This window comes from Tamandua tetradactyla, chromosome 10, assembly GCF_023851605.1.
Source record: "Tamandua tetradactyla isolate mTamTet1 chromosome 10, mTamTet1.pri, whole genome shotgun sequence".
NCBI classification, from domain to species: Eukaryota; Metazoa; Chordata; class Mammalia; order Pilosa; family Myrmecophagidae; genus Tamandua; species Tamandua tetradactyla.
In genome coordinates, this window is record NC_135336.1 from 15,317,220 (window position 1) to 15,342,370 (window position 25,151).

General features: G+C 40.0%; 1 protein-coding gene and 1 pseudogene across 3 annotated transcripts in view; one reads left to right on the forward strand and one right to left on the reverse strand.

The window, feature by feature from the left end:
• The window catches only part of XXYLT1 (xyloside xylosyltransferase 1), a 276,716-nt gene that overhangs the window by 174,402 nt on the left and 77,163 nt on the right, over window positions 1–25,151 (reverse strand). The window lies entirely within an intron of this gene.
• LOC143648809 (NADH dehydrogenase [ubiquinone] flavoprotein 2, mitochondrial pseudogene) lies at window positions 9,414–10,198 on the forward strand (annotated as a pseudogene).

Sequence of the window (25,151 nt, forward strand, 5' to 3'; positions counted from 1 at the left end):
CCTGGGAAATTCCTGTTCCTCTCTCAAACATTAGGGGCTCCCCAGTTAATTGGCCAAGCCATTGATCTTGAGGTTTGCTCCTATGGAACTTATATCTGCAGCAGAGAAGCTAAGCCTACCTATAATAATGCCTAATAGTCACTTCTAGAGAACTTTAGTTGCTTAGATGTGGCCTCTCTCTAAGCCCAACTCTGCAAGTAAAATCATAACCCTCCCCCCATAAGGGACATGATGTCCAGGGGTGTGAGTTACCATGGCAACATGGGACGTGACTCCCAGGGATGACCTGGCCCTGGAACCACAGGATCAACAATGCCTACCTGACCAAAATGGGAAAAGAAATGTAACAAAATATGGTGTCAGTGGCTAAGAGATGTCAAATAGAGTCGAGAGACTATTCTGGAGACTACTCTTATACAAGCTTTAGCTAGATACTGCTAATTGCCATGGTTTGCCAAATCCAAACAAGCATCATTCCTGTTAATCCTAAAGAACATCCAGGGCTCTATCTGAGACTCTATAAAAGTTCTACTGACTAAGTTTATTTTTCAGAAACCTATAACCTGCAGAGGGTCCCTAGGCCAGATAAGTCCTGAAAGCCAGTGATCAGTCTCTCCAAGAGCATCAATCAGTTGCATTCCCCTACCTCAAAATGTCGACATATCATTTCAACATGAAGAAGTCAGAATGGTCTTTGTCCAAATATCCCTAAAGATTGGGAGAAGGATCAAGGACAAGGAGGAGTTGCAATAGAGAAGACAGGATCTAACAAATGAGTATGACTACTGAATTGTTATATTGATATTTCTTTTCAGTCTCCAGTGTCTTAGAGCAGTTAGAAGGAAATAACTAAAATGGTGGAACTGTAACACATACCACACTTTGAAATTTGTTCTAAAACTACTTGTTACTGTGTACTTTGAAATGTATCACTTTTTAAATATATATATATATATATATTTCACAATAAAATATTTTAATAAATATAACAGAAGTTATGGGGACGGGAGGCAAAATAATGAACATTAAAAATGTGCTAGAAGCAAACAATGGCAGATTTGAACAGACAGAAGAATGAATCAATGAACTAGAAGACAAGACCATCGAAATCATACACTCAGAAGAACAGATAGAAAAAAGAACAGAAAAACAAAATCAACAAGTCTCAGGGATATGAGGGACAGCATGAAGTGCACAAATATATACATCATAAGTGTCCCAGAAGGGACAGATGAGGAAAAAGGGGCAGAAAGAATATTTGAGGAAATAATAGTTAAAATTTCCCAACTCTTACAAAAGTCATAAACATCCATGCCCAAGAAGCACAACATATTCCAAACAGAATAAATCCTAACACACACATACTAACCAAATGCCTTATCCAAAGACAAAGAGCAAACTCTGAAAGCAGCAAAAGAAAAGCAATTTGTCACATACAAGGGATACTCAATAAGAATAAGTTCCAATTTCTCATCAAAAGCCATGGAGGGGTTAAAACACTGAATGAAGCTGAATGTGAGAATGATAGAGGGAGGAGGGCTGGGGGCATAAATGAAATCAGAAAGAAAGATAGACGATAAAGATTGAGATGGTATAATCTAGGAATGCCTAGAGTGTATAATGATAGTGACTAAATGTACAAATTTAAAAAATGTTTTTGCATGAGGAAAGAACAAAGGAATGTCATTACTGCAGGGTACTGAAAATAGATGGTAATCAATATTTTAAAATTTCAACTCATGTGTGAGACTAAAGCAAAAAATGTTTATTTGGAACAAAATTTATATTTTGACTAGTGCATTTTCTAATATAACTTATGTAGATAGCTTGGTTGAACACCATAAGTACATGGAACCTTGGGCAGGACATGAGATTTTGTTGGTTTGTCCAGAGTGATGCCCCAATGAATGCCACAGTGATTTGATCAGTGAGTGGAAAAGTATTTTCAAAGTCCCCTTCGGGGTATGGTGAAAACAGGAGAAAATTCAACTTCCCCAAGTTGAATTCTTTATATTCTCACAAGCAGTGTGGACAACCAAAGCTATAGGCTGAGCCCCTAGTCTTGGGGTTTGTTCATATGAAACTTAACCCCACAAAGGATAGGTCAAGCCTACTTAAAATTAGGCGTAAGAGTCACCCCCCAAGAGAACCTCTTTTGTTGCTCAGATGTGGCCTCTCTCTCCGGCCAACACAACAAGCAAACTCACCACCCTACCCCTGTCTATGTGGGACATGACTCGCAGGGGTGTGGATCTTCCTGGCAACGTGGGACAGATATCCTAGAATGAGCTGAGACCCAGTATCAAGGGATTGAGAAAACCTTCTCGACCAAAAACGGGAAGAGTGAAATGAGACAAAGTGTCAATGGCCGAGAGATTCCAAACAGAGTCGAGAGGTTATCCTGGAGGTTATTCTTACGCATTAAGTAGATATCATCTTGTTATCCAAGATGTAATGGAGAGGCTGGAGGGAACTGCCTGAAAATGTAGAGCTGTGTTCCAGTAGCCATGTTTCTTGAGGATGATTGAATCATGATATAGCTTTCACAATGTGACTGTGTGATTGTGAAAACCTTGTGTCTGATGTTCCTTTTACCTACCTTGTCAACAGACGAGTAGAACATATGGAATAAAAATAAATAATAGGGGGAACAAATGTTAAAATAAATTTAGTTTGAAATGCTAGTGATCAATGAAAGGGAGGGGTGAAAGGGAGGTGTAAGGGGTATGGTATGTATAAATTTTTTTTTCTGTTGTCTTTTTATTTCTTTTTCTGAATAGATGCAAATGTTCCAAGAAATGATTATGATGATGAATATGCAACTATGTGATGATATTGTGAATTACTGATTATATATGTAGAATGGAATGATCAAATAGGAATGTTTGCATTCGTTACGTGTTTTTTGGTATTTAAAAAAACAAAATTAAAAAAAAAAAGAGCCATGGAGGTGAGAAGGTAAGACGTATGATATAGTTAAGATCCTGAAAGAAAAAACTGCCATTCAAGAATTCTTTGTCTGACAAAACTATCCTTAAACAATGAGGGAGAGTTAAAAAGTATTCACACATAAACAGAAATTGAGAGAATCTGTCAATGAAGATATGCCCTACAAGAATTACTAAAGGCAGCTCTGAAAGTTGAAAAGACAAGACAGGAGAGAATGGCTTGGGGTAGTTAGAAGACACCAGCAAAAAACTATGAGTTATAGCTGGAAAAAAGAAGATACGGCCCAAGCAAAGGAACAACCTAACATTGCAAATGAGATACAGGAGCTGAAACAACTAATTAAGGATGTTTGAACAAACATGCAAAATCACATCAAAAATCAAATCCGTTCCTGAGCAGCTAGTAAATAGCCAGGAACAGTACAGAACAAGTGCTGGGGCCACATCAGTGACTGCACACACAGCGTTTATCAGCCTGGACCAGGTGGAACAGCGGAGACCCCACACAGAACTGTAAGTCTCTCAAGCCGTACAGGCTGGCACCCCTCCCACACGGGCACAGCAGGCTGGCTCCCCGAGGGGAAAGGAGACAGACTTTACTAGCAGCAAGAGCTTAGCTCAACCAAGCTCCAATTGCAGAATTAACAAATTCTGACTACCGAAAATAGGCCCCAGCACAGATAAACCTGAAATAAGCACTAAAAGTACTAGGAGTTTCTGCTCCTGCAGAGAGGAAGTGGGGCTGACGGAAACAAACAACAACAACAACAACAAAAAAAAAACAGGCTTTTTGAGTTGGACAGCACAAAAGACTGGGAAAGGGCTGGACTCAAAGAAAAGGGCACACATAGAGCCTGGAGATACACCGAGCCACTTCCCAACTTAAACTTTTGATTGACAAACCCAAGGAGCAGGGGTCTGGCTCTGAAAAGGCTGTTTTTTGTTGCTGTTGTTATTGTTATTGTTGTTTTTTGCTTTATTTCTTCTCCTTAACGGCTCATTAGATAGAACTGGAAGCGCACTCAGGCTCCAGCACTGCTCCAGACAAGGGGAGAATTAAGCTTATCAGAGAGACAAATAGGTGAAAAGAGGTAATTCCCTAAAGGGTATATCTTCCCCTAGAGAATGGTGGGGACCAGCTCAAGCGGAATCCCTCCTTCAAGGAATTCAGGCCCCAGGGACTGAAAAACTGAAGCAATTAACCCATCATATTAACTCATCCCTCTCTCAACCAAGCCCCCGGCAGGAAAAATCTGCTAAAATTAAAGGCACCACATCACTTTACGCTGGTGGGAAGCCACAGGCAGACAGGATAGGAAAAACAGAGTCTAGAGGCTTCTTAGGAAAGTCTGTCACCCTGCTGGGTCTCACCCTCGGGGTAAACTGATGCTGGCAACAATTTCCTCCTGAGGTGTGGACCTGTCTGGTTGGAAAAAAATCTGTCTTGGATCTATAATATCTGAGGAGACCCTCCTCTTAAAAAGGGGGGGAGGGGCATATAGGCAGGGTAAGAAACAGAAAAACAAGAACTGAAAAATTCTGATCCTTTGAACAGAACCTATGCTAGTGGTCTAGAAAAAGTTGACTTGAATGTCAAAGAACACATAGAGAACAAAGCCATCCAGAGAGAAAATCCTAGGTGAAAGAGTGAAAACAACCTCCAGAATAAACTAATTAAGGAAATCAAATGCCTAGACATCAGCAAAAAATAATGAGTCACATTAGGAAAATTGAAGATATGACCCAGTCAAAGGAACAAACCAACACTTCAAATGAAATACAGGAGTTGAAACAACTAATTCAGGATGTTTGACCAAACATGGAAAATCTCATCAAAAATCAAATCAACACAGTGAGTGGAAAAGTATTTGCAAAGTCCCCTTCAGGGAATGGTGAGAACAGGGGAAAATTCAACCTCCCCAAGTTGAATTCTTGATATTCTCACAAGCAGTGTGAACAACCAAAGCTACAGGCTGAGCCCCCAGTCTTGGGGTTTGTTCATATGAAACTTAACCCCACAAAGGATAGGTCAAGTCTACTTAAAATTAGGCGTAAGAGTCACCCCCCAAGAGAACCTCTTTTGTTGCTCAGATGTGGCCTCTCTCTCCGGCCAACACAACAAGCAAACTCACCACCCTACCCCTGTCTATGTGGGACATGACTCGCAGGGGTGTGGATCTTCCTGGCAACGTGGCACAGATATCCTAGAATGAGCTGAGACCCAGCATCAAAGGATTGAGAAAACCTTCTTGACCAAAAGGCGGAAGAGTGAAATGAGACAAAGTGTCAATGGCTGAGAGATTCCAAACAGAGTCGAGGGGTTATCCAGGAGGTTATTCTTACGCATTAAGTAGATATCACCTTGTTATCCAAGATGTAATGGAGAGGCTGGAGGGAACTGCCTGAAAATGTAGAGCTGTGTTCCAGTAGCCATGTTTCTTTTTTTTTTTTTCTGCTATTAATATATTTTTAAATTTTATTTATTAATTAAAAAAATTAAACAAATGAAATAAACATTAACATAGATAATCAGTATAGCCATAACTATGTTATGTTAATGTTTCTTGATGATGATTGTATAATGATATAGCTTTCTAATGTGACTGTGTGATTGTGAAAACCTTGTGTCTGATGCTCCTTTTATCTACCTTGTCAACAGACGAGTAGAACATATGGAATAAAAATAAATAATAGGGGGAACAAATGTTAAAATAAATTTAATTTGAAATGCTAGTGATCAATGAAAGGGAGGGGTAAGGGGTATGGTATGTAAAATTTTCTTTTTTCTGTTTTTGTTTCATTTTTCTGTTGTCTTTTTATTTCTTTTTCTGAATTGATGCAAATGTTCTAAGAAATGATCATGGTGATGAATATGCATCTATATGATGATATTGTGAATTACTGATTATATATGTAGAACGGAATGAGCATATGTTAAGAATGTTTGTGTTTCTCTCGTAATTTTTTTTAATTAATAAAAATTAAAAAAAATCAAATCAACAAGTTGAGGGAGGATATAAAGAAGACACTGGATGAAGAAAAAGAAGAAACTGAAAGCTTGAAAAATCAAATCACAGAGCTTATGGGAATGAATGACACAATAAAAGGTGAAAAAACAACAGAATGACACAATAGAAGAGGTGAAAATACAACAATAGATTTGAAAAGGCAGAAGGGATTAGTGAACTAGAAGACTGGACATCTAAAATGTGACACACAAAAGACAACACATGGAAAAATCTGAAAAAGAATGGAAAAAATTGAGCAGGGCCTCGGGAAATTGAATGACAACATGAAACACACGAATATATGTGTTGTGGTGTCCCAGAAGGAGAAGAGAAGGGAAAAAGGAGGAGAAAGACTAATAGAGGAAATAATCACTGAAAATTTCCCTCATTATGGAAGACATAAAATTACAGATCCAAGAAATGCAGCACACCACAAACAGAATATATCCAAATAGACGTACTCCAAGACATTTACTAATCAGATTGTCAAACATCAAAAGCAAGGGGAGAATTTTGAGAAAAGCAATCCATCACACACAAGGGAAGACTGATAAGACTATGTGTAGATTTCTCAGCAGAAACCATGGAGGTAAAAGGCAGTGGGATGATATATTGAAGATCCTAAAAGAGAAAAACTGCCAACCAAGAATTCTATATCCAGCAAAACTGTCCTTCAAAATGAGGGGGATAAGGTTTAACAAATGAGTATGAATGCTGAATCATTATACCGATATTTCTTTTAACTCCAGTACCTCAGAGCAGCTAGAAATAAAAACCTAAAATTGTGGAACTGTAACCCATACCAAACTCTGAAATCTGTTCTACAACTAATTGCTGCAACGTACTTTGAAATTTATTGCTTTTATGTATATATGTTATTTAAAGAGAAAGAGTATAACAGAGAAGATAGGATTTAACTCATGAGTATGACTGCTGAAACACTATATTGATATTTCTGTTGGTCTCCAGTGCCTTGGAGAAGCTAGAAGAAAAAATGAAAAATCATGGAACTGTAACCCATACCAAACTTTAAAATTTGTTCTATAACTATTTGTTAAAATGTACTGGGAAATTTATTACTTTTTTGTATATCTGTTATATTTCACAATTAAAAAAAGATCAACATACAGAAAAAGAGGTTGCAATAAAGAGAGATACAAAAAAAAAAAAGATATCACATATAAAAACCAAAGGACAAAATAGCTGAAGCAAGTATATAGCTCTGCATGTTAATGGATTAAACTCCCCAATCAAAAGAAACAGACTGGCAGAATGAATTAGAAAGAATGACCCAACTATATGTTGTTACAAGGCACTCACGTGAGACTGGAAGGCCCAAATAGGCTGAAAGTAAAAAACTGAAAGAAGATATCCCATGCAAACAGTATTCAAAATAGAACTGGGGTGGCTATAATAATATCAGACAAAATAGTTCAAGTCGGAAGCTGTTATAAGAGTTAATGATACTATATATTAATAAAAGGGGCAGTCCACCAAGAAGAAATAATCATAAATATTTATGTACCTACCACTGTGCCCCAAAATACAGGAGGCAAATACTAGCAAATGGAAGGGAGAAATGGACAATAATAGTTGGAGACTTCAATATACCACTCTTATCTATAGGTAAACATCTAGATAGAAGATCAACAAGGAAATAGATCATTTAAATAATATGATAAATAAACTACACTTAACAGACATTTACAGAAAACTGCACCCAAAACAACAGGACATACATTCTTCTCAAGTGCTTATGGAATATTCTCCAAGATTGACCACATGTTGGGTCACAAAACAAGTCTCAGTAAATATAAAAAGGCTGAAATTATATGAAGCATCTTCTCTGACCATAACAGAATGAAGCTGAAAATCAATAACAGGCAGAGAACTGGAAAATCTACAAATACATGGAGATTGAATAACATTCTTAATCAGTGGGTCAAAGAAATTGCAAGGGAAATCAAAAAATGTCTTGAAATGAATAAAAATGACAATGGGATGCAGCAAAGGCAGTGCTAAGAGAGAAATTTATATCCCTACAATTACATTAAAAAAGAAGAAAAGGCAGAAACCAAAGACCTAACTGCACAGCTGGAGGAACTAGAAAAAGAACAGCAAACTAATCCCAAAACAAGCAGAAGGAAAGAAATAATAAAGATTAGAACAGAATTAAATGAAACTGAGAATTTAAAAAAACAAGAGAGCAGTAACAAAACCAAAGATGGTTCTTTAAACAGATCAACAAAATTGACAAACCCTTCATTAGACTGACAAAGAATAAAAGAGAAGATGCAAATAAATAAGATCAGAAATGAGAGGCGGGCATTCCTACAGACCCCACAGAAATAAATAGGGTCATAAAAGATTACTATGAACAACATATGCCAACAAATTCATCAACTTAGATGAAATGGGCAAATTCCTAGAAACACAGGAAAAGCCCACACTGACTCTAGAAGAAACAAGATCGCAACAGACCAATCCCAAGTCAAGAGATTGAATCAGTCATCCAAACCCTCCCAGCAGAGCAAGGGACGGAGACCCACCACCACACCAGGTACCCTGCCCCTACCCCCACAGCCGGCAGCTGTGCATGGGCCTAGGTCTTGTCAGTCAGCAAAACCCAATGCACTTCTGGTTAGCTGCTGACCAGTGAAGTCAACCCTCTCAGTCTCACAGTCTAGACTTTCCACCTTCGTACCCACAAGCTGAGTATTTACCATTATACCCAGCACTCAAATTCCCCACCCCCAAGGTTGTCAGCTTCAGATAAACCAGGACCTGGGAAAGATGAGGAGGCTGTCCCCTTGGGAAAAGAGGAAGAAGCAGAACAGTCCTGATGAAATCACTGCCAGGAGAGGGCAACCTATTGGGTCCTGCAGCCTTGAACCAGACCTTGACCCAGTCTGGACCCTGCCTAGTCAGCTGCTGCAACCAGGAAGACAAGGGATTGCGAGGAATAGGTGGCCTATGAGCACCATCTGCTGGAAAGGCTAGGAAAGTGCAGTCTGGAAAGCTGCTTTTCTGCCCACCCTCTATGAGTCTTCCAAAAGAGGCTGAACCCCCTGCATGAGGCCCTGGTGCTGGTTTGACTGGGAAATACTGACAAACCAAGTGCCAAAAGAGACCTTCAATGCAAACCCAAGCAAAAACGCAATCTTAGACAAGAGAGGGAAACCAACTTTCAAAATAATATTATCAAGATAATCAGATGCCCAGAAACCAGCAAAAAATTATAAAGTACATCAAGAAAGAAGATACAGGCAAGTCAAAAGATCAAATTAAAAAGTTAGTAGAGACATGGAATTTGAAAGAACTAATCAAAGATATTTTAATAAATCTCCTAAATAACCTCAATAAGCTGGTTAAAGAGATAAAGCATATCAAGAAGACACTAGAAGAGTATAAAAATAATTTGAAAGGATAAACAGAAAAACAGCAGATCTTACAAAAAATGAAAGATACTATAGATGAAATTATAAATATACTAGAAGTTTGGTCCACCATATTCTCCACGGTGCTTTGGGCCTGGGTGGCTGGCCTCACTACCCAGTGGGAGACACATACAAGGAATGTGCATAATACAGCTGTGCAAAATGGAGCTGGAGGAGCCTTATTTGTGCATAGAGATACTCCTGAGAATAACCCAGACACTCCATTTGATTTCACACCAGAAAACTGTAAGAGGATAGAGGCAATTGTAAAAAAACTATCCAGATGGGTCTAAAGTAGCAGCTGTGCTTCCAGTCCTGGATTTAGCCCAAAGACAAAATGGATGGTTGCCCATTTCTGCTATGAAAAAGGTTGCTGAAGTTTTATAAGTGCCCCCAATGACAGTATATGAAGTAGCAACTTCTTATATAATGTATAATTGAAAACAAGTTGGAAAGTATCACATTCAGGTCTGCACTACTACACCTTGCATACTTCAACATTCTGACAGCATACTAGAGGCCATTCAGAAAAAGTTGGGGATAAAAGTTGGGGAGACTACACCTGACAAACTGTTCACTCATATAGAGGTGGAATCTTTAGGGGCCTGTGTAAATGCACCAATGGTTCAAATAAATGACAACTATTATGAAGATCTGACTCTGAAAGATATTGAAGAAATGATTGATGAATTCAAGGCTGGCAAAATTCCAAGAACTGGACACTTCTTGTGAGCCAGCTGGTGGCCTTACCTCTTTGACTGAACCACCCAAAGAACACCCAAACCCAGGCCTTAATTTATATTAATTTATATTCAGATGTATGTATGTGTGTGTGTATATATATATATATATATATATATATCATACAAGAAATAAACTATGAATGTCCCATCTACTTAAACGGGAGTGACTGAATTCCAAAAGCACAAAGAACAAATGAAGAAAAAAAAATGGAAAAAAAATTTAACTTGATCTCAGAGAAGTGACTGACAACACAAACTGCACAAATATACAAATCATAGATGTTCCAGAAGGAGAAGAGTACAGAACCAGAAAGAAGATTTGAGAAAATAGTCACAGAAAATTTTGCAAACTTTTTAAAAGATATAAATATGTAAATCAAAGATTAAAGCATAAATAAATGAAATGGAGAACAAAAAAAAATAGAGAGAATCAATAAAACATAAAGTTGGTTCTTTGAGAGGATCAATAAGGTCAACAAACCCTTAGCTAGACTGACACAGTCAAAAAGAGAGACGATGCAAATAAATAAAATCAGTAATTAGATGGGGTCATTACCATGGACCACAAAGAATAAATAAGATCTTAAAAGGATACTATGAACAGCTATATGCCAACAAACTAGACAACTTAGATGAACAATTTCTTAGAAATACACAACAACCTACACTGACAAAGAAATAGAAGACATCTACAAACCAATAACAAGTCAAGATGTTAAATCAGTCATCAAAAACCTCCCTACAAAGAAAGCCCAGAACCAGATGGCTTCACAGGAGAATTCTACCAAACATTCCAAGAATTAATGACATTCCTGCTCAACCTCTTCCAAAAAATTGAAAAAGAGGGAACACTACCTAACTCATTCTATGAAGCCAACATCATCCTAATACCAAAGCCTAATATAGACACTACAAGAAAGAACACTACAGGACTTCCAGGCCAAGTGGCAGCTTAGCAATGTGTGAATTTTAGTTCGTCCTTCAGGACAACTACTAAATAACCAGAAACAGTACAGAAGAGCTCCTGGGTTCACGCCAGTGACTGGACACACAGCGTACCCCAGGCTGGACCAGCTGGACCAGCTGCGAGCCCACCCAGAACCGTGAGTTCCCCAAGCTGCGGAGGCTGGCGCCCCTCCCCCACAGGCTGCTTCCCAGAGGGGAAAGGAAAGAGACTTTGCCAGCACCAGGGGCTAAGCCCAACCAAATGCCAATTGTGGAATTGATTAACAAATTCTGACTACTAAAAATAGGCCCCCAGCTCAGATGAACCTGGTCAAAGTGGAGGTCGCTCATTTCTGCCCCGGTGCCAGGGGGCAGGGCTGACGGAGAAAGAAAAAAAAAAGGAAATAGGTTTTTATGGCTTTGTTCTATAAAGGCTTGACTGCCTTTGGATATAGCAGCAGGACTTCTCAGGCTGCAACTGCCCCAGGCATAGAAGGCAGAAACAAGCTCATTTGAGGGCTTGTCTGCAGCCTGTGCCTCCCCCAGGGAAGGGGTGAAGCCCAACTCAGGTGGAATTCCTGCCTCAAGGAATTCAGACCCCAGGGGTTGGAAATTTGAAGCCATTAAAACCAGCCTACAACCTCTCCTCTGTCTCCACCATGCCCCCACCAGGGACAGTCTGCCAAAGTTAAAGGTACCGCATCATCTTATGCTGGTGGGACTGCAGGCAGACAAGTACCACATACTTGGCAGGATAAGAACAACAGAGCCCAGAGACTTCACAGGAAAGTCTGTCAACCTGCTTGGTCTCACCCAGCAGGTGACTTTTTCCTCCTGATAGGAGGCCAGTTTGGTCTGGGAAAACCCACTGGGGTCTATAATACCTAAGTAGACCCTCCTAAGGGTGGGGGTAAAAAGGCACCATACAAGCAGGGCAAGAAACAATAACTGAAAAATTCTCCCTTAAGCTAGAGGTCCAGATAAAGCTGAACAGAATGTCAAAGAACAGATAGACAACAAATTCATCCAGCAAGAAAACCTTAGGTAAAAGAAGTGAAAGCAATCTCCAGAATAAACTAATTAAGGTAATTAAATGCCTAGATGCCAGCAAAAAATAACAAATCACACTAGAGAAATTGAAGATATGGCCCAGTCAAAGGAACAAACCAGCAATTCAAATGAGGAAACAATTAATTCAGAATATACGAACAGACATGGAAAACCTCATCAAAAATCAAAGCAATGAATTGAGGGAGGATATAAAGAAGGCAAGGAATGAACAAAAGGAAGAAATCGAATGTTTGAAGAAAAAAATCACAGAACTTATGGGAATGAAAGGCATGGTAGAAGAGATGAAAAAACAATGGAAACCTACAACGGTAGATTTCGAGAGGCAGGATATAGGATTAGTGAACTGCAGGACGGAACATCTGAAATCCGACAAGAAAAAGAAAATATAGGGAAAAGAATGGAAAAATATGAGCAGGGACTCAGGGAACTGAATGACAATATGAAGCAACCAAATATATGTATTGTGGGTGTACCAGAAGGAGAAGAGAAAGGAAAAGGAGAAGAAAAACTAATGGAAGAAATTATCACTGAAAATTTCCCAACTCTTATGAAAGACTTAAAATTACAGATCCAAGAAGTGCAGCGTACCCCAAAGAGAATAGGTCCAAATAGACATACTCCAAGTACTTACTAATCAGAATGTCAGAGGTCAAAGAGAAAGCAAGAATCTTGAAAGCAGCAAGAGAAAACCAATCCATCACATACAAGGGAAGCCCAATAAGACTATGCATAGATTTCTCAGCAGAAACCATAGAGGCAAGAAGACAGTGGGATGATATATTTAAATTATTAAAAGAGAAAAACTGCCAACCAAGAATTCTATATCCAGCAAAACTGTCCTTCAAAAATGAGGGAGAAATTAAAACATTTTCAGACAAAAAAATCACTGAGAGAATTTGTGATCAAGAGACCAGCTCTGCAAGAAATACTAAAAGGAGCACTAGAGACAGATACAAAAAGACAGAAGAGAGAGGTGTGGTGAAGAGTGTAGAAAGGAAGACTATGAGTAAAGATAAAAAGAAGAAAAATCAGATATGACGTATAAAATCCAGAAGGCAAAATAGTAGAAGAAAGTACTACCCGTGCAGTAATAACACTAAATCTTAATGGATTAAAATAACCAATCAAAAGACATAGACTGGCAGAATGGATTAAAAAACAGGACCCATCTATATGCTGTCTCTACTCAAAGGACATGAGGGCAAGGACACAAACGGACATTTGCACACCAATGTCTATAGCAGCATTGTTTACAATTACCAACAGATGGAAACAGCCAAAATGTCCATCAACAGATGGGTGGCTAAACAAGCTGTGGCATATACATACAATGGAATATTATGCAGCTGTAAGACAGAATAAAGTTATGAAGTATGTAACAACATGGATGGACTTTAAGGACATTGTGCTGAGTGAGATTAGCCAAAAACAAAAGGACAAATACTGTATGGTCTCACTGATATGAACTGACATTAGTGAATAAACTTGGAATATTTCACTGGTAACAGAGACCATCAGGAGATAGAAATAGGGTAAGATATTGGGTAATTGGAGCTGAAGGGATACAGATTGTGCAACAGGACTGAATATAAAAACTCAGAAATGGACAGCACAATATTACCTAACTGTAATACAATTATGTTAAAACACTGAATGAAGTTGTGAGAATGATAGAGGGAGGAGGGCTGGGGGCATAAATGAAATCAGAAAGAAAGATGATAAAGATTGTGATGGTATAATCTAGGAATGCCTAGAGTGTATAATGAGGGTGACTAAATGTACAAGTTTAAAAATGTTTTTGCATGAGGAAGAACAAAGGAATGTCATTACTGCAGGGTGCTGAAAATAGATGGTAACCAATATTTTAAAATTTCAACTTATGTGTAAGACTAAAGCAAAAAATGTTTATTTGGTACAAAATTTATATTTTGACTAGTGCATCTCCTAATATAACTTATGTAGATAGTTGGTTGAACAACATAAGTACATGGAACCTTGGGTTGGACATGAGATTTTGTTGGTTTGTCCAGAGTGATGCTCCGATGAATCCCAGAGTAATCTGATCAGTGAGTGGAAAAGTATTTGCAAAGTTCCCTTCAGGGAATGGTGAGAATGGGGGAAAATTCAACCTCCCCAAGTCGAATTCTTGATATTCTCACAAGCACTGTGGACAACCAAAGCTATAGGCTGAGCCCCCAGGTTTGGGGTTTGTTCATATGAGACTTAACCCCACAAAGGATAGGTCAAGCCTACTTAAAATTAGGCCTAAGAGTCACCCCCAAGAGAACCTCTTTTGTTGCTCAGATGTGGCCTCTCTCTCCAGCCAACACAACAAGCAAACTCACCACCCTACCCTGTCTCCATGAGACATGACTCCCAGGGGTGTGGACCTTCCTCGCAACATGGGATAGCAATCCTAGAATGAGCTGAGACTCAGCATCAAGTGATTAAGAAAAACTCTAGAATGAGCTGAGAAAACCTTCTCGACCAAAACGGGGAAAAGTGAAATGAGACAAAGTTTGTCAATGGCTGAGAGATTCCAAACAGAGTCGAGGGGTTATCCTGGAGGTTATTCTTACACATTAAGTAGATATCACCTTGTTATCCAAGATGTAACAGAGAGGCTAGAAGGAACTTCCTGAAAATGTAGAGCTGTGTTCCAGTAGCCATGTTTCTTGAGGATGACTGAATAATGATATAGCTTTCAGAGTATGACTGTGTGATTGTGAAAACCTTGTGTCTGATGCTCCTTTTATCTACCTTGTCAACAGACGAGTAGAACATATGGAATAAAAATAAATAATAGGGGGAACAAATGTTAAATAAATTTAGTTTGAAATGCTAGTGATCAATGAAAGGGAGAGGTAAGGGCTATGGTATGTATAATTGTTTTTCTGTTTTCGTTTTATTTTTCTGTTGTTTTTTAATTTCTTCTTCTGAATTGATGCAAATGTTCTAAGAAATGATCATGATGATGAATGTGCAACTATGTGATGATATTGTGAATTACTGATTATATATGTAGAATGGAATGAGAATATGTTAAGAATGTTTGTGTTTCTTTCTTGTATTTTTTTTAATTAATAAAAAAAAGAACACTACAGACCCATCTCCCTAGTGAATACAGGTGTAAAAATTCTCAAATAATATTAGCAAAGCAAATCCAATGGCGCATTAAAAGAACTTTATACCACAATCAAGTGGGTTTTATTCCAGAAATGCAAGGGTGGTTCAACACAAGAAAATCAATCAGTGTAATACAGCACATTAACAAATCAAAACAGAAGAACCACATGATCATCTCGATTGATGCAGAAGAGACATTTGACAAAATCCAGCCTCTTTTCTTGATAAAAATACCTCCAAAGGTAAGAATTCAAGGAAACTTCCTCAACATAATAAAGGGCAAATATGAAAAATTCACAGCTAACATCATACTCAATGGTGAGAGACTAAACGCTGTCCCTCTAAGATCAGGAACAAGACAAGGATGCCCACTGGCACATTATTGAACATTGTACTAGAAGATCTAGCTAGAGAAATTAGGCAAGAAAAAGAAATAAAAGTTATCCAAGTTGGAAAAGAAGTAAAACTCTCATTCTTTTCAGATGACATGATCCTATATCTAGAAAATCCCGAAAAAACAATGACAAAATTACTTGGACTAACAAATGAACTCAGCAAAGTGGCGGGATGCAAGATCAACATGCAAAAATCTGTAGTGTTTCTACACACTAATAATGAGCTATTGGGGGATAATTAAGAAAAAAAAACTATTCACAATAGCAACTAAAAGTATCAAGTATTGAGGAATAAACTTAACCAAAAGGATGAAAAAGGACCTCTGCCTCACACCCTGTAAAAAAATTAACTCAAAGTGCACCAAGACCTAAATATAAGAGCCAATACTATAAAACTCCAGAAGGAAATACAGAGAAACATCTTCAAAACCTAGTGATAGGAGGTAGCTTCTTAGATATTACATCCAAAGCATGAGCAATGAAAGAAAAAATAGATAAATGGGAACTCCTCGAGACTGAATAGTTCTGTGCTTCAAAGGACTTTTTTGTCAAAAGGGTGAAGAGGAAACCAACTTGAATGGGAGAAAATATTTGGAAACCCCATATCTGCTAAGGGTTTGATATTCAAAATATAAAAAGAAATCATACAACTCAACAATAAAAAGATGAATACCCTATTATAAAATGAGCAAAAGACATAAATAGACATTTTCCCAAAGAAGAAATACAAACAGCTAAAAAGCACATGAAAAGGTGCTCATCTTTACTAGCTATTAGGGAAATGCAAATGAAAACCACAATGAGATATCATCTCACTTTCATTAGAAAGGCCGTTATTGAACTAACAGGAAACTATAAGTGTTGGAGAGGACGTGGAGAAATAGGAACACTTATTCACTGCCGGCAGGAATGTAAAATGGTACAGCAGCTGTGGAAGACAGTTTGGTGGGTTCTCAGTAAATTAAATATTAAGTTGGCCTATAACGCAGCAATTTTGCTACTCAGTATATAACTAGAAGATCTGAGAGCAGGGACACGAACAGACATTTGTACACCAATGTTCATAGCAACATTATTCACAACTGCCAAAAGAAGGACACAATCCAAGTATCCACCAATTGATGAATGGATAAACAAAATGTGGTATGTATATGATTGACTATTATTCAGCCCTAAGAAGGAATGAAATCCTGATACCTGAGACAACATGAATTCTGAGGACAGTATGCTGAGTGATATAATCCAGACATAGAAGGCCAAATATTGTATGATCTCACTGATATGAACTAATTATAAGCAAACTCATAGAGTTAAAATATAGGTTACCAGGGGTAGACTGGGTCAGAGAAAGGGGAGTGGATGCTTAATTTATTCAGAATTTCTATTTAGGTTGATTGTAAATATTTGGAAATGGATGGTGGTGATGGTAGCACATTATTCCAAGTGAAATTAACAGCACTGAATTATATAGGTGAATGTGGTTAAAAGAGGAAATCTTATGGTGTATATGTTGCTAAAAGAAAAATCAAAAAGGTAAAACATAGGACTTTATAACAGTGAACCCTATGGTAGATGATGGACTATACTTACTAGCACAAGTTTTATAATGTTCTTTCATGAATTATAACAAATGCATATCACTAATACAAAGTGTTAAGAATAGGGTGGTATATGGGGAAAAATACATCTAATAGATGATAGTCAATAGCACTATTTTTTTTTTTTTTTTGCACAGGCAGGCACCGGGAATTGAACCCAGGTCTCCAGCACAGCAGGCAAGAATTCTGCCTGCTGAGCCACCATGGCCCACCCAATAGCACTATTTTAATAATCTTTCAACAATTATAACAAAGGTAACTACTATTAAAAAAAAAGTGCTATTATCAATTGTAACAAATGCTCCACACCAATGCAGGATATTGGTGGCAGGGTGGTATACAGGCATCCTATATTTTATGCATGATTGTTCTGTAAACCCACAACTTCTCTAATAAGATAAAATTTTTTAAGGCTAATTTAAAAAGTAAAATGACAACCTGACACATGAAATGAACAGGATATGGCAAAAGCTGGATCCAGAGAAAATGTAAATATTTAAATGCTTTCATTATTTTTAAAAAAATGAAAAAAAATTTAAAGAACTAACAGGGCCCTTAATTAACTGGTTCTCCTGGTTAGACATTGTCCCAGATTATAAACCCATCACACATGCAACTCTGGCCTTATAAAACATGCCAAATTACCAGGAACTCTGCTCTCGGGTCTTGGAGGTTTTCTCTGTTGCTCTATGTCCCCCACAACCTCTAGAACACTACACAAGAGACGCTCAGTAAATTCAGGCCAAACGAGAAACCTGGATGTTCCTTCTCCTTCTTCCCCAACGGTCGTAAGAAATCTACCGACAATCCTTTAATCCCCATCTTCCCTGGCAGCCAAAGGAAACACAGGATGGGCCAGCAAGGCTGCCACACTGCTAGTCTCTCCCCAGCTCAACCCACACCAGGCCAACTCACAGGCCAAGGACCTACGTGGACAGGGTGCCACTCAAATCCTGGGTCCTTCGTGCTGCCTGCGGCCCTGCCAGGGGGAGAAGAGACAGGTGTGGACAGTATCTGAGAAGTTCTCTGACATCTCCATTCTATCACCCACCCTCTGTCCTTTCCCTTTACTGTACCGGGTTGCTTCCTCTCCTGGTCTCACGGTGCCACCCGCCAAGGCCCACACTTCCCTGCACTGCTGGAGCCTTCTGTTACATCATTAGAAAACCAGCTCTCACAGCTCTGGAATGGTGAGAAACCTACCTGTCTGCTCTTCCCTACTTTTTTTTTGTTTGTTTTTGTTTTTTACATGGGCAGGCACTGGGACGCAAACCCAGGTCTCTGGCACGGCAGGCGAGAACTCTGCCATTGCGCCACCGTGGCCTGCCCTCTTCCCTACTTTCAGAGCCTCCTTTTGGAGAGAACCCTGTTTTGTTTTTTTGCTAACTTAGACATTGACGTTTTTTCCTTAAGTCTATTTAAACTTCTAAAGTACTTAACTTTAAAAACTTTCATACCACCTTAGTCCTCATCCTTCACTAATGCATTTTATGTAACTCTTTAATTATTTTATCTCCTTATAAAAGCCCTTCTAAAGTTACTTGACATTTCTCTTCTAATATTTTGTTTTCCTTTACATTTTTCTGACTACTTTTTTCCTTTGATTTTTTTCTGTTTTGGGCCCTCTCAACCCGAGATGGGAAATCTAGACAGTTCCTGCTATTTCCCAACACAAACACCAAATTATATCTTTCAACACTTCACTCCCTACCACCCCTGCCCATTTTTCAGTGCAACCTCTGTGAGTTCCTCACTGCCCACTTGTTTTAGTTTGTTAAAGCTGCTGGAATACAATATACCAGAAATGGAATGGCTTTAAAAAAGGAATTTATTAAGTTGCAAGTTTATAGTTCTAAGGTTATAAAAATGTCTAAACTAAGGCATCCAGAAAAAGACACCTTGATTCAAGAAAGGCAGATGGGATCGGAACACCTCTCTCAGCTGGGAAGGCACATGGTGATGTCTGCTAGCTTTCTCTCCTCATTTCATTTCAGTGCTCTGTCTGCACCGAAGGCTTTTCCAAAATGGTTCCCGCTTGAAGGGCCCCAGTAAGCAAACCCCACCCTGAATGGGTGGCAATACATCTCCATGGAAACCATCTAATCAAAAGTTACCACCTCTAACTGGGTGCGTCACAACTCCATGGAAACAATAAAAAAGCTCCCACCCAGCAATATTGAATAAGGATTAAAGAATATGGCTTTTCTGGGGTACGTGACAGTTTCAAACCAGCACTATGCTCATAATAAACCCTGAGACGATTCCTTACCTCTTGCCTTGGCCCCTCCAAACCAGCCTCCATTGTGCCTCTGGAGTAATTTTTCAAGCATATAAATTCATTTATTTCTCTCCTCGACTTCGAAACCTCCATGGCCCCTCAGTGCCCTTGGTTACAGTCCAAGCCCCCCAGCAAAACTACACAACCCTGCATTACTGACTGACTCTCCTGCCCTCTCCTCTGGTGCCTAGGCAGGACTCAGCCAGCCAGTTCCCCACCCTGCCTGCCACACCCTGACATTTCATATCCTTGTATATTTATACCTGTTCTTTTCCCACTGTCTGGAACTCCTTCTCCCATTTCTTCTCTCCCTTTACAGCCCCCATCTGCCTGGTAAATGCCTACCTAGTCTTCCAACTTGCTTGGACACCCTCCCACCTTCGCATAGCCTCCTACAATTAGCTACGCCCTTCTTGCACCCTGTGTTAGGGAAGACTTCATTTACTCTGACTCCCTGCAGGTCTCTGTTTCTAAATCCACCAGCTGGAGCACTCATTGAGACCAGAGGCAGTGATTGGCACCTGACATGCCATCAAATACAAGTTTAATAAACTTAGGGCAAGACTGAAGTTCTCCGAGCCTCAATGTCTTCACGTGTACTAGGGATCTGGATAACTACCTCCTATGGTTGCTGTGAGGATTGTGCGGGACAAGCACGTAAATCACCCACTCAGGGGCTGCCACACTGCACTTATTCCCAAGTGTTCACATCCTGTCTGCCTTCCCCCTCTGCAGTCCCCTGAATCCCCTCTTCTCACACATCAGTCCTTACTCATGAGTCCTCCTTTCCCCTGAGCCTCATTACACCTCCAAACCACCACCGGACTTGGACAAGAAGCAAGAAGCCAACAAAAGGGTCCTCAAAGAATTGGAAGTCTCTATATTCATTAAAAAGGAAGAGAGAGAAGGGATATGTACAACTACACACACAGCACAGCCAAGCTGGTCACGCCCAAGCTAGAGGAAGTAAAGAGAAATCAGCAGCTGGTTTGTTCCCTACCTCAGCCCCCACCTCAGCCCCAAGCTCCACAGGAGACAATTATATCCATCAGCATTAATAGATTTATGAGGACACACTGTACTCAGTGCTTTATTCCAAGAGTTATACAGTGGAGCTCTTGCAAATGAATCTTTCATATAGCAAATTTACTTAAAGATAAATTAGCATATTTCATGGAACACTTTATACAGCAAAAAAGTAAATCACAGACACTGCAAGTAGGAATCAAAACACCCATGGCCTGCCTACCACACCAATGCAAGGAGTATTGTGGGAACTCTGATTTTCCACATTTAAATTTTATAATATGTATATATATATATTTTTTAAAAGCCCATGCCTCCCAATGCCAAAAAATGGGTTTGCAAATCATGATCTCTCTGAGAGAGGGTGGGGTGGGAGCCCAGCACACTCCAAAGCCCCCAGCCCAGTCCAGCCCTCAATCTGGTGCTTGGCAAGGGGAAGCAAAGGAAGCAATGGAGAGAGATAAGAGGAGAGGGACAGGGGTAGAGAAAATGCCACCTCTCCGTCCTCTCCTCCTCCCTTTCAAATCCCCCACATCAGGAGCTGCAGGAAAAACTGCCAAATAACCTAGAAAATCAAGGCTATAAGGTGTTTCCCAGATTCAAACTGGCCAATGAGAAGATTCAAAACCATGGTTTGTGCCAACTTGAATATGAGTTTTAGGGAAGTAGATGAAATAGTCTAAGTGACTTCTTATAACTTTTATTATTTACATACACATATTCAAATTTTAAAAACCTATTAATTCTAAAATACCACTTCCCATTTACATATTTTCTTTTTCAAACCCTTCACGTGCACCCTCCACATTAATGTCGTCAAGTCAAGTTCTAGAACAGTTTTCCAGAGCACCTCTGCCTCATCATCTGTTTCAGACGTTCTGGACACAGCTCTCTGAACTGGAAGACACCATTAGGAGAAATGTCATTCCAGCCCCCAGAGCCCATTTTCATGTCATTACGGCAGTCGGCTTTCTCAGCACCCTACACACATTTGTAACCATTGACTAGCCACTCGCTATCTTCCTCTTATTTGTGATCTCAAAGGGCTTGTCTATAACAGCATTCCACACTTATAACTGTGAAGTCAGATCCCCAGGAATAATGACTGAATCTGTGTTAAATTTCTTTGCCTGCTCTTTATTTTCAGTCAACGCTGTCAGGTGACTTTCATAAGCGCCCCCACTCACCAATGGCTGAGGTTGCTTCAGGCTCGAGTCCTCGAATAGTACTTTGTTGTTCAAAATAAAGCATGTAACTGAGAGAGCACTGCATAACATAAAACACTGCAGACTCAGGCTGATAGAAATTTCATAGTAAACGTAAATAAGGTCGGAGGATCTAATATAAAAACTGATAATAAAGCATTAATGTAAAAATAGAACTTATTTTTGTCAAGAGTGAGATGTACACCTGTCATGATTTATATGTGTTGGCTTATATTTACTGCTATTTTCAAAATAGCCATGACCATTTTCCTTCTGGTCAGACTAAGTACTTTTTCTGATTCATATATATTCTTCATATGTTAAAATAAGAGAATCACTTTTATGTATCTATACAAATAATAAATACCCACATGGAAAAAGAATAAATAAGCTCTTACATAAAATGGGGAACAAAACATTAAAGACTGTAGACCAGGTGTGTGGCAGTTGCTGACCACAGAAGATCTGGCCAGCGAGGAGGCTGGCAGCAGCGGAGGCGGCACAGCACAACTCTCGGAGCCAGTAAATGCCCTGTGGCATAACGACTATTAAATGGCAAAACAAATGGGGAAGGACATTCAAGATAAAGATGATACATATCACAGGAACGCTATGAAAATGCAAACATGAAGCATTTGCAGATGAGTAAAATATATGGATAAAAATAAACAAATAATAGGGGGAACAAAGGTTAAAATAAATTGAGTAGATGGAATACTAGTGGTCAATGAGAGGGAGGGGTAAGGGGTATGGCATGCATGAGTTTTTTCTTTTTTCTTTTCTTTCCTAGAGTGATGCAAATGTTCTAAAAATGATCATGGTGATGAATATACAACCATGTGATGATACTGTGAGCCACTGATTGTACATCATGTATGGAATGTTTCTATGTTAAGATTTATCAATAAAAATATTTTTTTTTAAAAATGAAGCATCTGAGTGGACTAATTACACTGAGTTCAGCTTTTGTGGATTTTTGTACAGACCACACCGTAAGATTGACTTCTGCCTCAATTTCCTGTTGGAAATGACTTGCCCGTTTTAAGAACTGGTGTGTCTAGACACTTATTCTGCCCTCTGAGCCTTAATTAAACCTGGGCCTATACTTGGAAAGTTCATTACTATAGATTCAGAATGTCTAGTATTCATCCTAGAGTCACCTACAAAAGCTATTTTAACTCAAAAGAGACAACCCCAGTGGCACAAAATGCAGCCCAGGTTCTTGAGTCCTCGGAGTACCTGACACCTCTCTCAAAACCACCACTGCTCCTGCCTGAACTCATAGACAGAAGCCGAGGTGCATTTCCTCCCCCGAAGCCTGAGCTCAAAGTGAAACAGGTGCTGAGACTCAGGGGCACTGCCCTGACCGGAAGCATCATCAAAATCAACCCCAAGTGTGCCCCTGTGGAGCTACTACCTCTTCCTGTGCCATGAAAACCCTAGTAATAGGTTGACTTGGAAGAAAATTGGAGAAATTAAAGCTTTACCTCTCCCCACCCTGCCCCCTCCCCTCAAAAAAAGAAGACTGTAGACTCAATTCGTGGAAAGGACAGTTTTGGGGAGAGGGAGAGAGAGAGATCTTGCCTCGTATCCCATCACGTACAGGACATCCCCACACTTTGGACCTAGGGAAGCCAAAGCTGCTGGGAGCGGTAGAGCCCTGCGCCGGCAGGGGAGGCATCCATGCCAGCCAGCCCACTGGCACAGATAGGGCACTGTCCCTAGACATGTGACAGGGGCCATAAACCCAGATCAAGCCCTTAGCTCAACATCAACTCCCTCCCAGAGTCAGCTCAGGCCATGCTTTGGAGCCAAGGAGAAGTGGGGAGGACTGGCCCCGAGCACAACAAGATGACAGGAACACCCAGGCCTGTTTGAAGAATGGCTGCTGCAGGACGGCTGTGGGACAAGCACTGTGTCCACCCCTCCCCACTCCAGGTTATATCAGAGACTATCCCTAGAAAGAGGTACTGGAGGGAAGAGTGACAGCACAAAGCTCTGGGAAACCTATCCAAACCTAACATTCCTGGAGCACTTGGCCAAATGCTAGAATCCACCTACAGGCAAGAACCACAAACAGGTTTCAGCTTGCCCTGAGGGTCAGGCCAGAGCGCCCGGTAGAAAGGATTCTGCAGCAAGAAAACTTGCCATCATCAACAGATTGCACATTTGCCAGGGGGTCAGCAAATAGACCTCCTGGGTATTTGTCATCCCAGCTCTGTGGTCATCCTGTTTTGGTCTGAATCACTCCAGTGTTGTGCATTCAGCGCCTTCTGGAGATGAAGAGGCAAATGGCACACCATCATAGGACAGGCATCAGGGGAGGCATTCTGGGTTCATATGCCAGCTCCACCTCTTACTCACCTGGCAACCCTGGTCAAAATATTTAACTCCCTAAACACAGTCTCCTTGTCCATAAAATGGAAAGAATCATAATACCTGTCTCACAGGGCTTTTAGGAGGAATATAGCAGGAGTTCAATAAAGATAATATCATCATCCCATTCCAATTCAGTTGGAATGCCTTTCCTATATGAGAATACCTAGACTTGAGAAAGAATACGCTCTGCAGTAAATGGTCCCACACACTATATGGCTGTAATCAGAGCTGTCTGGCTCAGCAATGCTCTGGCCAGGATGGAAGGTGCTTCCAGGTCCTACATCCTGCTCCACTCAGCCCACACCCATGATCCTTACTCCACTAGCAGCTGCCTGTGCTCAGAAAGGTTGCTTCCATACTCATCATGCTCAGCAATCCATGCTTCTGAAGCTTAGAACCCATGCTTCTAAAATAATTGAGACCGTTAGGTAGATTAAACAGAGCCCCTACAATTTTGTTGATAAACTCTTCTAATTCAGAGCTTAGAAAAGAAAGCTTCAGACCAACTCCTGCTGAACTCTCACAAATTCTGAATTGAAGAGGTCTTGATGTATCAGAAAAACTCAGTAAGTGGATATCTGCATCCCACTTAGAAATAACATCTCACGCGTGCCAATCCCCTGCTCTCATGCCTTCTCCAGGGAAGACACAAAGGAGGTAAAGCTTCTTTGAGTTCAAGAAGCATGGCAGGTCTTTCAGAGGACTCCTAAGAACTCACCACCTTCCCAAAGAGGAGCTGTTTACACCTTCCTGGAACCAGGCAGATCTCCCATTCTCCCCCTGGCCCCACAGCTCCTCTCTGGACAAATGGGGGAAACAAGCATCACAGAATGATGTGCTATGAAGTTGGGGTTGGTGACAGAGTGGGCCTCCCATGGTCAAGTTCATGTATCAACTTGGCCAGGTGGTGGTGCCTGATTATCTGATCGGGCAAGCGCTGACCTGGCCTGTCTGTTGCTATGAGGACAGTTCATAGACTTAAATCATGTTTA